At 46.6% G+C, this 16,585-nt stretch overlaps 1 long non-coding RNA gene across 1 annotated transcript in view; it reads right to left on the reverse strand.

The window, feature by feature from the left end:
- Positions 1–14,717, reverse strand: part of LOC138273819 (uncharacterized) — a 199,270-nt gene extending 184,553 nt beyond the window's left edge. Inside the window, exons 1-2 of the long non-coding RNA XR_011200296.1 lie at positions 14,587–14,717; positions 9,513–9,651 (exon numbers count right to left, since the gene is read on the reverse strand). This is a non-coding gene — a long non-coding RNA (uncharacterized lncRNA). The remainder of the gene's footprint in view (positions 1–9,512; positions 9,652–14,586) is intronic.
- Between the last annotated feature and the right edge of the window lie 1,868 nt (positions 14,718–16,585).

Genomic DNA, 16,585 nt, shown 5'->3' on the forward strand with positions numbered 1-16,585 from the left:
ATGTGCTTATTTCAAAGTGAAATACACTGTTAAAGGAATGATTCGAACCAAAATAAAGTGCCACAATAATGCCACAAATGTTCCATTTTTGAGCCACAAAATTTCCATTTTTGTGGCACTAAATTTGCAACTCTGTGCCTCAATATCCTGGGGGGGTGGGTCTGTTTGGGCGCTATAATAGAAAACAATGCATCCAAATCTGTCCACAATAATTTTGACAACTTTTGTATCCTTTCTACTTTCATGTAACACCTTTTGGAGCCTTCCTGCAAACTTGGAAAGTTCTTAGCAAATGACCACAAATCATACCTGGTCCAAGGTAGATGAATGAACCGGTAGTCTGTCTTGCCCCAGCACCTCTCTCAATGGGCATGCCATTGTAAATGAATTTCTAGAATGCCATCTGCAGTCTCTGCCACTTGTTTCCTTGGTGGCTCCTTACACCACTCTCTTGTCAAACCTTCTACATTCTCCAACTTTCATATCTTTTCCAGCAATTACTCAAATGGACTGGCCTATTAGTGTTTTGTGCAAATCCACTCCTAGCTGCCAAGCTGTCATAACAAGGTGATAATACGCTATTCACGCTTGACAGCTAGACTGTACTACATCTAAAGAAGATCATCTCCACTTAATACTTCCCATGATAGCCCTATCTTTGTCAAGTTAACATAGTATTCCAATTGTTTATTCTGTTCCCTCTGAAATTTGTCTAGCACCCTTTTTAGTGCTTAAGGTGGTGGTGGCAATTAAATATTCAACTGATCTTCAACAATACCATCCTCCTCTTCCTCTGGTCCCCCAGGTGTTGAGCGCACCATCAAAGAGGGGCATCGACCGGTCTCGTCCATAAAACCCTTACGCCAATACTTTTTCCCTTTCTGCAGAGCTTCTTTTTTCATACCAGCCAACACCTTCCACACCTGCCCCTTTACCTTACTTTCATTGGCTTTATCGGTCCCTCACTGTTCCCATTCACCCAGCGCCTAAACATGTGCTGGTTGAGGTGGCTTCTTCCATTCATTCATAAATCCCCACAAATACTGAAAACATTTAATTTCAATTGACCCATTCTCAGGAAATTGCAATTTTGTGTCCTTCCTAATGAGGTCATGCCGTTCTTATATCCAAAAACAAGTATATGTAACAACCTTTATCACCATTTCACATGCTGCTGTTCCTGGGGGTCTGGAGGCTGTGTCTCATCTAACCTGCCTTTACTGCTATTTCTACCAATGACTTAGGGTGGGTATCCTAACACTCACACACCTGGAGAACTGTTTCTCTTAAAACATTTCCACATTTGCAACCTCAAAGGGAGAAGCCTGGCACAGTTCATCTATTTCATCTGCCTGTGATATTACCTGGGTACTGGTAAGGTTCTCAATCACACCTATCTATAACCTCTAATAAACTTTCACATCCTAAAGGACCAACTCTTTCAGCAGACTCACTCACACATCTGGAGGGGAGCAGGCACTCCTCTGAAGGAAAACACATACCCCTTTCCTTCACCAGTCTGCCCTTTATCATTCACTCGATAGTGATCTGTAAGGGATTAAAACATGGTACGCCTTTAGCCCTTCACAGGTGACCTGACTGCACTCTATCTATTTCCTGATTAACCTTTTACTCTCTGTCGCCCTCCTTACACTGCTAGTCACTCTCAAAGAACTACTAGGATTATGCTTGTGCCACTTAGCAATGCAGCCAAATCAGACTCGGATTAGTACGGGACTACCCTGTTTAGCATGCCTTCTGTGTCTTCTGGGTTTACAGAGACTTGGTTGCCATGGATCTCCCGAATAACCAATAAGTGTAGAAGGCACGCCGACATTTCTGCACCAGAACTGTGAACATCAGAACCGTAAATAAAATTTGTAAGGATTGTTTTTTGGGACTGAAGTTTTATTCAGCTGTATGACATGGAAGATCTGGGAGCTCAAGTAAAACGTCAGACAAAAAACTCCCAGCACAGGTAGGCATTCTGGCAACGTATGTTCGCTCAACGATTTGGTTTTCAGGCATGGCAATCAGATGTGAATTCATTACACGTGTAAAAATGTCTTCCCCCTACATCAGTGGCCTCCAAACTTTTTAATGCCACGCCCCCCAATTGAACAATAAAATCATTGGGCCCCCCACCGAATTTTTCACAATTAATTTAGGAAGATGGCAATGTTTAAATATGTCTAGACCTATTTAAACATTGCAGTTAAGAACCGTTACCTTTTTAAAAATGCAATAACGTGCTTCTGCTTAAAACAAAGGCCTGTTATCTGTATAATGTTGCTTTTGGCCAGAGTCTGGCGCCCCTCCTGTGATCAATTGAGGCCCCCCCTATGGGGGCCTGCCCCCCAGTTTGAAGACCTCTGCCCTACATTGATAACATTTTGTTAAAAATTTGGCTCTTCCCACTGCATCTGCATTCATGAGTGTTACTTGAAACTTTAGAAAGAGAACATCATATCTCACTCACTAGTCTTCCCATGCCATCCAGAACAGAGCTCTGAAAAATACCTATAATTATTAGTCATTGAAGCACATTTGTGCATTAGTGCTGTGGCAATGTGTTCACGTGACACAAGCAAAATTGAATCTCTCTAGTTTTTAAGTATGAATCTAGGTACCCACATATACACTCAACTTGTATAATACTTAGTCAGGAATGAGAAACAACTCTGTCGACTTGTGTTCTTATTTCCATTCATCCTGCAGGGATTTCCACTGTAGTACTTACGGCTGTGTTTATATATTGTGCATTATTGGTTCAACAGTGTATAAGAGCTTTACTAGGGGGCGTGTCCAAGATGGCGGAGCGCTAGGACGTGTCCGTGTGCGCTCCACCGCCTCGATCCTGCAAAGTGCCCTGCGGCCCGTGGGGGGGAAGCCTGGAGGCTCCCCCCGCATTGTGAGGCCCCCTCGGGTGTTTGTCTCGCTCGGCTGGGCTTGAGTGGTGCTGCTCCCGCGAGGAGAGCCGGGCTCGGCCCCGGAATCGGGGCGGGCCGCGGAGCGGCACGGGAGGCGGCCTGGGCCGCGAGACGGGCCTCTTTTCGGCGGTCCTTCAAGGCGTGGCGCCGAGGACTGAGGGTCCCCCTGGGCCCCACAGCAGCTTGATAGCGCTGCGGGACCCGGTGCCTGGATAGCTGGGCACCCTGGGGAGAGAGGAGCTCCCTTGTGCTCGGCCGGCCCGGGAGGAGTAAACGGGGCCTCCTCGCCCTGATGCTCTGGACTGGAGCAGTTTGCAGTGCAAGGCCCAGGAGAAGGTAGGGGCCTAGAAGATTGGCCTCCGGTTATTTTATCCCACCATCTGATCTTTTTATCTGTGTGGTCCTGCAGTCTTTTGGAAGGGTGCTGGAGCGGTCTACTGCCGGGGGTGGCTCGAGCTTCGGCGCAGTCCTGGATGGGGCGGCATACCTTGACAAGACCCGGACCGAATCCCTGGAGGCGCCACAGGATTGAACGGGCGAGGCGTGATCGGGCCGGCACGCCATGGTGACATCAAAATCCAAGCGCTCAGTGAGGGATATGCTGGCAGGGACGCCCCTGACATCTGGGACTGTGGCGAAGGACCTACCTGAGATGAGGGCCCTGGAGAGTCGGGTGGAGACGGACCCAGAGGAGAATTCTCCTGTTACGAAGGGCTTTCTGTCCTCCCTGTTTGAATCGCTCCGGGGAGATATTCAAGAGCTGCGTAGGGACATTTCACAGGAGGTGAAGGAGTTGAGGGAAGAGGTTACTTCCTTGGGTGAACGTGTATCGCTGCTAGAAGACAACGAGATCCCTTGCAGTGAAGAGGTGGCGGGCCTGCAACAGGAGGTAGTCCGCCTTCGTGAGCAGCAGGACCTCCTCCAGATGGCAGTTGAGGTCTTGGAAAATCGCTCGAGGTGACAAAATATTCGTATCAGAGGGGCCCCGGTAGGCGCTGAAAAAGAGGACATTGGGGGCTACGTGGTGGACTTGTTTCGCTCCTTGCTTGGCACGGAAGAGACACGGGAGGTAGTCCTGGACCGGGTACATCGAGTTAGGCGCGCCGGAGGTCCTGGAAACCGCCCCCCTGACATTTTAGCATGTCTCCACAATTTTGTTCTTAAAGAAAAGATTTTACAGCGGGCCCGCAGCCTCCAGACTGTTCTCTTTCGAGGGCATGAACTCCAGCTATTTCATGACCTATGTGTGCGGACTTTGCAGAGGCGGAGGGACTTCAGGCCGATCACGGATCACTTGAGAGCGCACAATGTGTCCTATTCCTGGGGCCATCCTTTCCGCTTGGTCTTCCGTTGGGAGGAGCAGCTCCGGCAGGTGAAATCCATTTTGGAGGCTAGCCGCGTCCTGGGTCTGGAGGACATAGGCCCGGAGGCGAGCGAGGGGGCGGTTCTGCAGGCGGGGGGACCCCCTCATTGGCGGAGAAAAGAGAAGAAAAGGAAGCTGCAGGGCCCAACGGCCTCGGAGCTGCGGTTCGAGAGAGAGGCCGCTTTGAACAATGTGGCCGCCGGAACTTCGGCCTAGAGTGGACACCCGGGGGCGCCCGGGATTGCTTTTGGCCGCATTGATAACAATATGCTGATTGTCGAAGTGGGTCGGGGCGGCGGGACAGCAGACCTGTTCACCTGATCTGGTTGGATATACTGCCCTGTGGAGTCTGCACCTCGCGAGTATGGACGACCGAGGACTTTTGTGTTCTCTGCACCTGTTGTGCTTATTAGTTGTCTGTTGTTGGGTTTCCCTGCGATGCTGGCTTCTTGTGGAGATATCTTCGGGTTTGGGTGCTCTAGATGGCCTAGATATAAATGTGGGTGGTAGTCCTCTGTTGTGTCCCTGCTTCCTTTGCTTGCTCCCCTCTGTATAGGCTATGGTCATTAAATGTTTAAGCTTAAATGTCAGGGGGCTCAATAACCCTACCAAGAGGCTAGCTATCCTTTCAGCTTTAGAGAGATCGGGGAGTCATATATGCCTTTTGCAGGAAACGCACCTTGTCTCTACAGATACATACCGTATGCGCTCTAAGTGGTTCCCCAGGCAGTTCTGGTCCTCGCTACCGTCCAAGCATGCAGGGGTGGCGATACTTCTAGCACGTTCATTTCAGGGGGAAGTGATATCACAATTGTACGAGGTCCCAGGGAGGCTTTTGGCCATGAGGCTTAGACTGGGTTTTTTTTCCTTCACAATCGCTTCCCTTTATGCACCTTGCTCCCAACAAGAAACCTTCCTGAGACAGTCTCTGACTCTGCTGCTTCAGTCCCCTTTTGGTGCTTTACTGCTGGGGGGCGATTTTAACTTGGTGATGGATGGGGACCTGGATCGCTCAGGTCATCGATATGGGCAGACGGGGTCCTTTTCGGACGTAGGGCGGCAGTGGTTGAGTGAGTGTGGTCTGGTGGATGTATGAAGGAATGCGCACCCCTCGTTGTGGGACTACTCCTTTTACTCATCAGCAACCAAAACATACGCTAGGTTGGACCTTTTTCTGGCATCCCAGGAGCTTCTCCCTAGGGTTAGAGACTCGACGATTGAGCCGCGGGCCCTGTTGGATCATGCCCCAGTCACAGTTGAAATCCACATGGACATGGAGAGGGTTGGTACATCGGGATGGTGATTTAGGGACTCGATGCTGCAGAACGCTGCAACGGTAGAGGTGATTCGAAAGGCAATAACAGACTACCTTAGCTTTAATGATGATGGGATAATAAGCATTGCAACACTGTGGGAGGCACTGAAAGCTGTTTTGAGGGGTGAGGTAATGTCCCTTTCTTCTAGGGACAACAACGCAAGGCGTCGACTTAAGGGGGACCTGGAGCAGCGGGTGAGGGTTTTAGAGCGCTCACATAAACACACTGATGCTCCTAGAATATGGAGAGAGCTCGAGAGGGTCCGTAAGCAGCTGAGGAGGCTGGACTGGGACAGGGCAAAGTACGCGGTGGTCCGTCTCAAACATAAGTATTATGTAGGAAGCAACAAATGCGGGAAGTTATTGGCACATAGGTTGAGAGCGCAGCGTGCAGCATCAATGATAAAAATGGTGCGCTCCCCCTCTGGAGCAGTTGCACACACGAATGACCAAATAGCGCAGGCTTTTGCGGAATTCTATCGGAATCTATATAGGGCTGATGAGCCCGCTGCCTCAGCTCCAGAATCCTTCTTAGAGGACATAGCAATCACCCCCTTATCTTTGAGAGAGGCAACCGCGTTAGATTTGCCTATAAGGGCAGAGGAGGTTATATCAGCGATCGCCCGGCTGCAGACTGGGAAGTCGCCTGGCCCCGATGGTTTCTCTGCGCTTTTTTATAAATCTTTCTGCGCAGAACTTGTTCCCATTCTGGTGCAACTCTTTAACTCTTTTCGTCAAACGGGCGCTCTTGCGCCTAGTATGCTAGACGCTACCATTGTGGTTATCCCGAGACCGGGGAAAGACCCGGAGGAATGTGCCTCATATAGGCCGATCTCCCTCCTGAATATTGACGCTAAACTATTCACTGGCATTTTGGCACATCGTCTCAACTATTATATGCCGGGGCTGGTGGACCCCGATCAATCGGGATTTATACTGCATAGACAATGTAGCGATAATGTCAAGCGACTGCTTCACCTCTTGGATAAAACCGAACGTTCTCGTATGGCGGCGCTCTTCCTACTTATCGACGCTGAAAAAGCGTTCGATAGGGTTCATTGGCCATACTTGTTTAAAGTGCTTGAGCGCTTCGGACTGGGATCGGGCTTCATGGCATGGATTCGCTGCATTTATCAAGCGCCTCGGGCGGCAGTTCGAGTTAATGGGACACTCTCTTTGCCGTTCGCCGTCCAAAGAGGGACTAGGCAGGGGTGTCCGCTTTTGCCCCTCCTTTTTTGCGCTCTATATGGAGCCTATGGCGCAGAGGCTCCGGGATAGCCCTCGGATCATGGGCGTGAAGTTTGGGGGAGATGAACATCTCATATCCCTATATGCGGACAACGTCATCCTTACTCTGGCGGAGCCTATGACCTCACTACCGGCACTAATGGGTGTTTTAGAGGAATTTGGACGGGTCTCGGGATTTCGTATGAACATGCTTAAATCGCAGGTGATGGGCAAGTTTATTAGTTTGGAGCATGAACGGGACCTGAAGGCTCGATTCCACTTCACATGGACCTCCTCGGGGCTACCATACTTGGGGATCGAGCTGGGCTCCACAGTCACCCGTACTGCGACGTTGAACTATACGAAACTAGCCCGGGAGGTAAAGCGCGACTGAGAAACATGGGGGAAACTTAAATTGTCCTGGTTGGGCAGAGTCGCGGCAGCGAAGATGACCGTCCTACCGCATATACTCTACTTGTTTCAAACGCTCCCGTTGGAGCCTCCGCCGCGGACGATAGCGACCCTCCAAACAGCGGTTCTAAGATTTATATGAGAGGGGAAGGCGGCGCGGTTATCGCGGCAGGTCTTGTATCGCCCTAAGCGGGAGGGGGGGTTGGCTGTCCCCTGTCTCCTCCGATACTTCCAAGCAGCACAGCTGCGTTTCCTCCTGGAATGGAGTCGACCGACTTCTGAGAAGCATTGGTGTTTTATGGACCAGGCTGTGGCTGGGTCCCATATATGAAAGGAACCCTGGCTTAAGCGCCGGCACAGGGCGCAGGGATTGTACGTGTTGCCGGTCACGGAGGTTTCGGTGAGAGTTTGGGATCGAGTGGCCGACAGGGTGGGTTTGACGACTTTCCAGTCCCCAATGACTCCTCTGGGCGCGAACCCCGCTTTTGGCCCGGGCTTACAGTCTGAAGCATTACGTCGGTGGTACGAGGGGGGCTGCAAAAGGGTGGGATATTTATTGGATGAACAGGGGGTTATCCCCTTTGACCGGTTGAGGGATCTATATGGCCTAACCGAGGCCGACAGGATGATGTACTATCAAATAAGACACTGGGCCTTGCTTCCAGCCAATAGGATATTAATAGATAGACCGTTAACACCGTTTGAAAAATGGATTTTAATGAAAAAGGGCGATAGGCGGGTGGTTTCTGAGCTTTATGTTCTTTTACGGGGAGGCCCGCTCAACCAAGACCAAGGGGCAATTAAGGTGGGAAAAGGAACTAGAGAGGGAGTTATCGGAAGATGAATGGGAGAGTGTCTTTTATAGGGTGCATCACACAGCTTATAATTCAGCAGGTACAGAGACAGCCTACAAGGTGGCCTCCTCCTGGTATTACACCCCAAATAGGATCCATGCTTGGGATCGTGACAAATCTAATCTTTGCTGGAGGGGCTGCAAGGGGGGGGGCTCCCTTGAGCATTTATTATGGCATTGTTCTAAACTACACCTGTATTGGAAGGACATAATAGACACTGTGGACAAAGCCTTTGACACTCAGATCCCTAGATTTCCTGCCTATGTTCTACTGGGCCTTCCCAATCCCCTCACTTTTCCTCTTAGATCATTGAAGGGCCGGCAGATGGCTTTAGCTTTGAATGCAGCAGTACACCTGTTGTTATCCACGTGGGGGACAGAGCGGATCCCGACGACAGTATCGTGGCTGCATAAGCTCTTGTTTATCCTCGTCATGGAAAAGCTTACCCTGACTTCTCAGCAGCGGAGTGGGGACTTTAAAGAACTTTGGCAATCATTTTTATGTATCCTGTCCGGGGTGTTTCCAGAGCTGACATGCCCATCTTATCTGAGGGTTTTGAATTTGAACTGACTGTAGGAGATTGCACCTGCAAGGAGATGTATATATAGGATTAGATTTATATAGTATAAGAGCCTGAGATTGTTTGATCACCGTATTGTTAGCCAGAAGTGAGGAAACGTAGTTGTTTTAAATCTTTAATGTTTTTTTTTTTTTTTTACTGTTTCGCATGAAGTAAGCTGAAATGAGCCTTTTGGCAATATTGAGAAGTATTGTATATGCGATGTTCTATAATTGAAACTAATAAACAGATTTGATCCATAAGAGCTTTACTAAGTTTGCAACTGAGGCTACCAATGCCTAGCAGACATAGTATGCAGTGTAAATACCGGAGGACAATGAAAGGCTTGAGCCCATCAGGGTAGATTTGAATTCTTAGTTCAGAGGTTACCCACAGTTCTCTGCAGCAGAAGCATTACCCCCACTGAGCTGTCTTAGGGCCTCTGTGAAGAAAATAGAGTTGAAAATGTATTTTTTAGTCCGAGCAAGTAGTGTCATATATAGCAGATCAGTGCTCAAGGTGTCCAGGCAAGATCTGAGGATGGTTTATGTGCACTACAGACAAGTTTCAGAGGTCCTCAGAATATGGATTCCAGCTCTACTGATGTGTGCTGCTGTCTAAGATAGCTCAGCCCTAATCTGGCTTTCCAATGAGTTGCCAGAACGCATGCACCCCACGCTCCTGAAATGTGCAACTATCTAAGACTGCCCAAACCTGGTTCTTAAAGGGTCTCCAGGACACAGGTACCCCGAGCTTTCCAGAGGCGTTCTGCTGTCTGAGACCTCCCTCTCTTAGCCTGTGGTGCTCATTTACAAAATGACTCACAACCTCAATCATGCCTGCATTTACTTACTTGTGAATAACTTTGCTTCACACCTGTTGTGGGAGCAGTGCCTTTTGTTGTGTTTACGTCTGGGCCAGGCTTGTTAACTCTTTGGTGTGTATGCTACAATCACCAGGTCCGAAGCTGCCCGTGAGAAGTCTGCGGCGTACTGAAATAAACCAACACATAGATTAATACATGCACACACAAACATACACATGTACATGTTTGCATGCATGTACATAAATATCCACATAAATACATATACCTTCTTTTGGAAGTCGTAGGGACTTGAAGTCTGCTGTTGCTAGCCTATAGTACGAGTTCATCCTAGAAGGGGGGATAAGCCATTGTGTCAGAGGGTTGTTGTCCTTGTGCCAATCAGGGGCATCCAAAATGGATCATACTTCGCTTTTGTAAATAATATTCACAGCCAAGCTTTGAGTGTACATCAGAAAACACTTGCACCAACATTTGCTGAATCTCATGGAAATTTTCAAAGCACCATCTGCAATGCGGCTGATAAACGACGCGCTGCCAGCATTGTGGCTGAAATTGACACTCCATCTTCATCGCGGCTGGGAAATCGAGGTATTGTGGCTGGAGAAACGACGTGCAACACCCATTTGCGGCTGCTAATAACGCAACCCCCAGACAGCACGTTTTTTAACACCGTGCGGCTGCATTTCTCACGCATTGTCCCTGGGTGTCAAAATCATCCCGACCCTGTGTGGATCTGCGGTGCCCCGCCCGGAAATCGAAGCATCGCTCTCTTGCGAGGGAGAAAAACAACACATCGCCGACCCGACCGGAGAAGAAACGACACACGACCTCACTTGTGAGTAATAAATCGACGCATCGCTGACGCTCGCCCATGCGGCTTTATTTTTGACACAAACCAGGTAAAATTAACAATTCCATTGTTTTCTATGGAGTAAGGCTCTTATTCTTTTGAAAATTCATATCTTGACTTGTGTATGCTGGATTTTTGTTGTTTTGGTCTTGTTTGATTTAGATAAATATTACCTATTGTTCTAAACTGGTGTGATGTCCATTTTATAGTGTTTTCACTGTATTACTGTGTGTATTGGTACAAATACTTTACACATTGCCTGCCTGCTCGTGCCAAGCTTCCAAGGGGGTGAGTGGTAATTAACCAGGTGTGTTTCTCCTTTGCCTTGACTAGAGTGAGGGTCCTTGCTTGGACAGAGGGTAACTTGACTGCCAACCAAAGACCCCATTTCTAACAATGTCTATCTCCCAGTAGTGTATCCGTTCACAGCAATAAATCACCCATTACAAACGGTACATGCATGGTATAACTAAAGAAATGTGCCACACACCACTGGCCAATGTAAGAATTTAGTCCAGCATTGCAGGCCCTAACAAACTTCGTACCATGAACACTTCTTGACATCTAATAATGGCAATCAAATATAGTCCCTTAATCGCCCCATAACACAATAACCCCACCTCAAAGAAGCGGGCAAACTTGTGCAGTGGCCCCACCCTCCCCACTCCGGACACGGGCACTTGGAGCAGGAGGAAGCGGGCCACATGGGGGAGTTAGGCAGCACTTCCCCCATCCTTCTTGCAGTTCCTTTGCCTAGACCTTCACAGTGAGCACGACAGCTCTCCCCAGCTTTACTCCTGCCGCCGGCCCCACTCACAGACAGCAGCCATCTTCGCAGGGGTTGCAATGGCATCCCCCAGCTTCTTCTGTTCTTTGTGGGGCCCTGGTATGGGGTCAGGGGCCCCTCATCCACCTTCATGGGGAGTGCGACGGCGCTTTCCATCTTTTCTTCGTGGCTGCGGCGCACCCACTTCTGCACAGGGAGCGTGACGGCACTCCCCAGCTTGTCTTTGGCCGCACAGGGCCCCAGGCTGGGGTCCGGGACCCCTTCACCATTGCAGCGGGGTACGCAACAGCGACCCCCCTTTTTTTCACAAGCAGGACTGTCTCCGCAGGGCCCCGGGATGGGGTCTGGGGCTACTACCTTTCCATCGGGAGGAGTGCGACAGCACTTCCCCACACTCCTATTTTTCTTGGGGTCAGTCCCTGGGCCCTGGCTCAACTCGGGGGCACAGACTGGAGCAGCGGCAGAGCCCCACGTGCTTTGCCGCCTGCTCCAGAAAGGTCAAAGGTCACAGACCTTCTGGCAGCCATAACTCTGGCCCCCGTGGGCCATTTTGGACGATCTTGGTGTCATTTAGCTCCTGGTGGCGAGCCCTTGCCAAAAGAACCCCTTCAGGCCTCCTGGCCTAGAAGGTTCCCAACTTGGTTAGGGAGACAGTCCCACTGACTCCCTGCACCAGCCTTCCTTCTGGGTGCCTTCTTTCCTTCTGGGCAGCACGCTCTCCTTGTGCCAGGGCCCAGTCTGTCCATCAACTGATCATCACAGGGTTTAAGGGGGACAGCTTACCTGGCCCTGGCATGTGCCTCTCTAGGTGTGAAGTCATTCAAGGGCATTTTCTTTGCCCCAGTGGGCAGTCAGGGGATTCATCTTTCTAGTTGTCCATGACGGCCATCTTCAGTCTCAGTGTCCTGCAGGCAAGCACAGCCAAGAGAGCAAGCCCCCTCCTGTGCACGAACTTTTAAGTGGGGATGGAAGATCAATCACAGCTTCCCCACTTGACCAAATTGCATGATCCTATCCAAAGGTTTTATTTAACTATGCCTGCTTTTTCTTCATTTTCGCATGTGAGAGCACCTTGAAATACATGCGTTCAGTATGTGTCCTGTACAAAACCTTCTCTTTTGTTTAATTTAATAGACTTTAATGTTGTTTGAAGTATAATAACAACTTTGGCCACCCAGAAGGTGCACATGACAAATGACTTGCCTCTTGGCTCACTAATGGCACTGTTGTCAGGGCAGTGGGAGACATGAATGTTGCTCAGTTTATGTTTGAAAACTATCACTTTTAATAAATGCCTCTTAATGCAGGGATATAATCTGATGTACTAATGTGAAACTCTTCTTCTTGTTAATGAGATGTAATCTTTTTAATTTTTATTAGAATCATAGTTGTACATGCTTGTTGCACAATATGTAAATAAATGCTTGGCCATTTAAAAGCTTTCTTAAGTGTAATGCTTTGTCATGTAAACAGCAGCCAAGTACTGCTGTTCACAAGGGGGCCATGTGTGAAGGTCAGGAGGGCCACAAGTGGCCCTAGGCCATACTTTTAGTAACCCTGGTTTAAAGTGTGATAGGGAGGTGGATGTGTAACACAGAAGATATCCTGTACAACTCACCTTTAGTGATGCTAATGAAGAAGATTATAAACACCTGCAGTGAAACGGCCCTTCGCCAACAGGGGCCCATTCATCAAGCCTCTACTACAGCCTTTTGACCAGGCATTAACCAGACTGAGTTACTGGCAAGCCCTCCCATGGTCATGAATAAAGGGTATGTTCTATCGCTCACAAGTTTGGTGCCAGTATAGTTTGGAGGAGGTCATTCACACTACAAATCCTGTCTTGCACACTGGATTCAAGTGTAAAATTCGTTTTGAATCTCATAATATTTTACTATGTGGAATGAAAAAAACACACAAACTAAACAACGTAAAGGAACTGTACAAAATGATAACATAGGGATGCTTTACTATAAAAACTGACTTTTCGTCTGTCCTACTAAATTTTACGTTATCCAAAGCAGTGGTTCCCAACCTTTTGACTTCTGTGGACCCCCCACTTTATCATTACTGGAACCCGTGGACCCCCCCAAAGAATCATTATTGGAACCTGGGGACCCCCCTACAGAGTAATTATGGATGCCAGGTACCTTGACCTAAACCTTGTTGATGATTTGAACTAAAAAACAGTACACAAAAATACAGAAACAAGTATTTCATCAAACACATACACAAGTGATAACACTTTTCATGTAATTTGCAAACAAATAAAATAACAGAAATAAATATTTTAAGTTTAATAGGAAGATTGGAGCTTTTGTAGATTTAATTGAAGCCACACATCATCCTTACTATTTTCTGTTTGACGCACCTTCACTGCTCCCACAAAGTAATCCGAGGATACTAATTTAATTTGTAGCCTTCAATTTCAAATTTCATGGCATTTACAGTATGCTTTCAAATTTTCAATTGCATGTTTAGCCACTTTACTTAGATACACTTTTTTAATCTGTTAATATTAGTTAATTTTCTAAGCAGTCACGGACCCCCTGAGGAGGCTTGGCTGACCTCCATGGTACTCCGGACCACAGGATAGGAACCACTGATACATATATTTCTGGGAAATTGAATGCTATAGCTGCATTTCAACAAAAAAATAGCCTTCCTTACAGCTCTGACATATAGGTAGGGCACTGGAATTATGCACCTGTGCAGTCATGTTTGTTGCATAATTACGAATTTGCCCCATTTGTCACATAATCCATCATCTGCAGCATAATCTGCAGATTGTAGCCAAAAAATGATTCTAATTCAAATGGTTCAAAAGTTACTATAAATGCAGCAACATGTGTTGCTGCACTGTGGAAGGCCCTTTGCAAAGGTTGAATGGTTACCTTTCTGTCGCTTACAGCTACATTTGTGTGTTAAATTGGTACTAATGTAATGCAATCCATACCCAGTGATAACAAGCGTAAAAATGGCAAAATAATGAAGTAATGCTATCACTAAATGTGATGTATCATGCTGCATAGTTTGCTTTTCCTTGCAGCATAACTTGGTCCTCCCCTCCTGCATAATTGCACTGGCCCTCTATAGCGAGCGTTTATAAAGAGAGAAGATGTGGCTTAACAGTCAGTGATGCCGAACTTTAAATGGGGATCGAAGTTCGAGTCTCAGCGTTAACGCAACCTCCTGTCGTTCTTGGGACAGCACTTAAACGCCCCCAACCCCCCATCCCTCGCGTATAAAATATAGGAGGGAAATGTGACCTTGCGTAATGCAACTGGTGCTGATGTAAAGCGCTCTAATACCTTAGGGTCGAGCTCGCGATATATAAAACAGCAGAAAAACCGTATGTTGGGTAAATAAAGGGAGGGGGTTGTTTACATTCTCGAACGTCGTCGAGAGAAATCTTGAGTTCTCTACGTCACTCCGATGCTTTCCCCGGTATTCGCTTGTGATACCTGAAGCCAGGGAGCATCGGTAAGAATCTGACGCTGGCCAGCTCTGCTCTGCTCTCCCTGTTCCAGCTCCTTCCGCCTGTCAATGAGTCTCAACGTGTTAACTCCTGCAGCCGTCGTCTTTCCTCCCGGCCTGCGCATTCGCCCTTCCACGAATCCACTCCCAAGGATCCTGGGCCAGCACTAATGACCTCACTACTGAGGCCAAATGAACTAATCTCAAACTGCGGCTGCACGAGCTGCACTCAAGCAAACCCCGAGGCCTAACTGCAGGAAGATACTATTTCATATTTCATTAAAGGGGCTCTTCCAAAGTGTTACATATTTACAAAGAGAAGGGCAATTCATTTTAGGGCTAACAAAAACCAGCAAAGAAGTGTTTCTTAGAACAATATTACTGGAATGTTTACTAAAGAACGTGCAATTTAAACGTTGGTTCACTTCATATGTCACCTTAAAGATGTCATAGTTCCACTCAGCTGTTTTTTTATAATTGACAGCCAGAAGGGTAGAAGCGCGGAGGCTGCGTTAATGCCGTAATTATGAAACACGAATCAATAGGAAGATGTTGCGTCTGCCCCACCATGGAATAAACATTTATAGCTCCTGTCCTGGTTCCAAGACAGCGAATTTACACGACTGTCTCTGTAAAAGCAGCATATTGACGGTAATCTTCATATGTAACCCTCATTAATATTATCTGTATGTGCAGTAGACTTGCAGTAAAATGTATCGGGTGTGATTCACAAACTGCATTTTGTAGTACATAAAGTAGTACTACAGGGCATTACTCAGGTACTACAGAGGGCTATTCACTAAGTTACTAAAGAAACCTTCACCCCAACCGTTTCTGTGTGAATCACTCTGAACACCTGGGAATACATTTGTGTGTTAAATGTATTGTATCTCATCCCTGGAGTAAGTGTAGCACCACGCATGGCCTTTCGCAGGTTTTGCAGCTCACTCCCACAGAAAACTATTATAGGCTTGGACTTAATATAACACCCCATAAGAGACAACATTGAATACATCAAATTATGTTGACTTTTAAATTACATATAGTTAAAATGGTTTTAGTGTTACAGAGTTAAATCAAATTAAAAACTATATATTTTATCATCTTAAAAATGAACAATTAATTTGTTTGTTAAAAAATCAACTAAATTACACTTTTTATAAAAATGTAAACATATCTAAAATTAATACAACTATTAATTAAATGTACTAAATATTATTTAATAATACATTGCTAGTAAGACTGAGTTTTCAAAATTGTTGATAAATAAATAAATAATATGTAAGAATTAAATTAGTATATTTTGAATGTCTAGTAAACATTTAATTTGATGAGTTAATGTCCTGTAACATGTTTATTTTTTAACTCTGGGTTAATAATTATTGTAGCTCAATTCACATTTATATTTTACATTAGTATGTATATATTTTTTAATTTGATAAACTTTAATATTTGTCCCTATACTTTCCCATAGGGTGATTTTGCCCTGTGATGGAGATCTATGTCTATGGGTGGAAAGTTACTCGTAGTAACTTTCCACTCATAGTGGAAAGTTACTCGTAGTAACTTTCCACTCATAAGTCCTGTCTTAGACGTGTCCAAAACCTGAACTGAGGGGTTTGAGACATGTATATGTGTACTTAGGCATAAATCTAAACTCGGAATTGGTGAATACTGAAAAAATGTAGACATAACCCTTAAGTACAATTTGTATTTGAATGAATGCACACATGTAAAATTACTTTTGTGAATAGGGCCCATAGAAATCTTTAAAGTGCATCAGCTTTAATTCAAGCTTATTTGCAATATCAGTAACATCAAAAGACATGCCTTTTACCTAATGCTCAATGTATATGTGAACTTGTCATACTTCTACAGTGGGATGAGGCCAATGAAAGTGCAGTTGGGAAAATAAAACTGAAGGTACTCACTACCCTAGAGAATTTGTTTTCTAATGAAAAATTGTGGTAGTCTCCCTCTAAAGTA

This window comes from Pleurodeles waltl, chromosome 2_2, assembly GCF_031143425.1.
Source record: "Pleurodeles waltl isolate 20211129_DDA chromosome 2_2, aPleWal1.hap1.20221129, whole genome shotgun sequence".
Classification (NCBI taxonomy): domain Eukaryota; kingdom Metazoa; phylum Chordata; class Amphibia; order Caudata; family Salamandridae; genus Pleurodeles; species Pleurodeles waltl.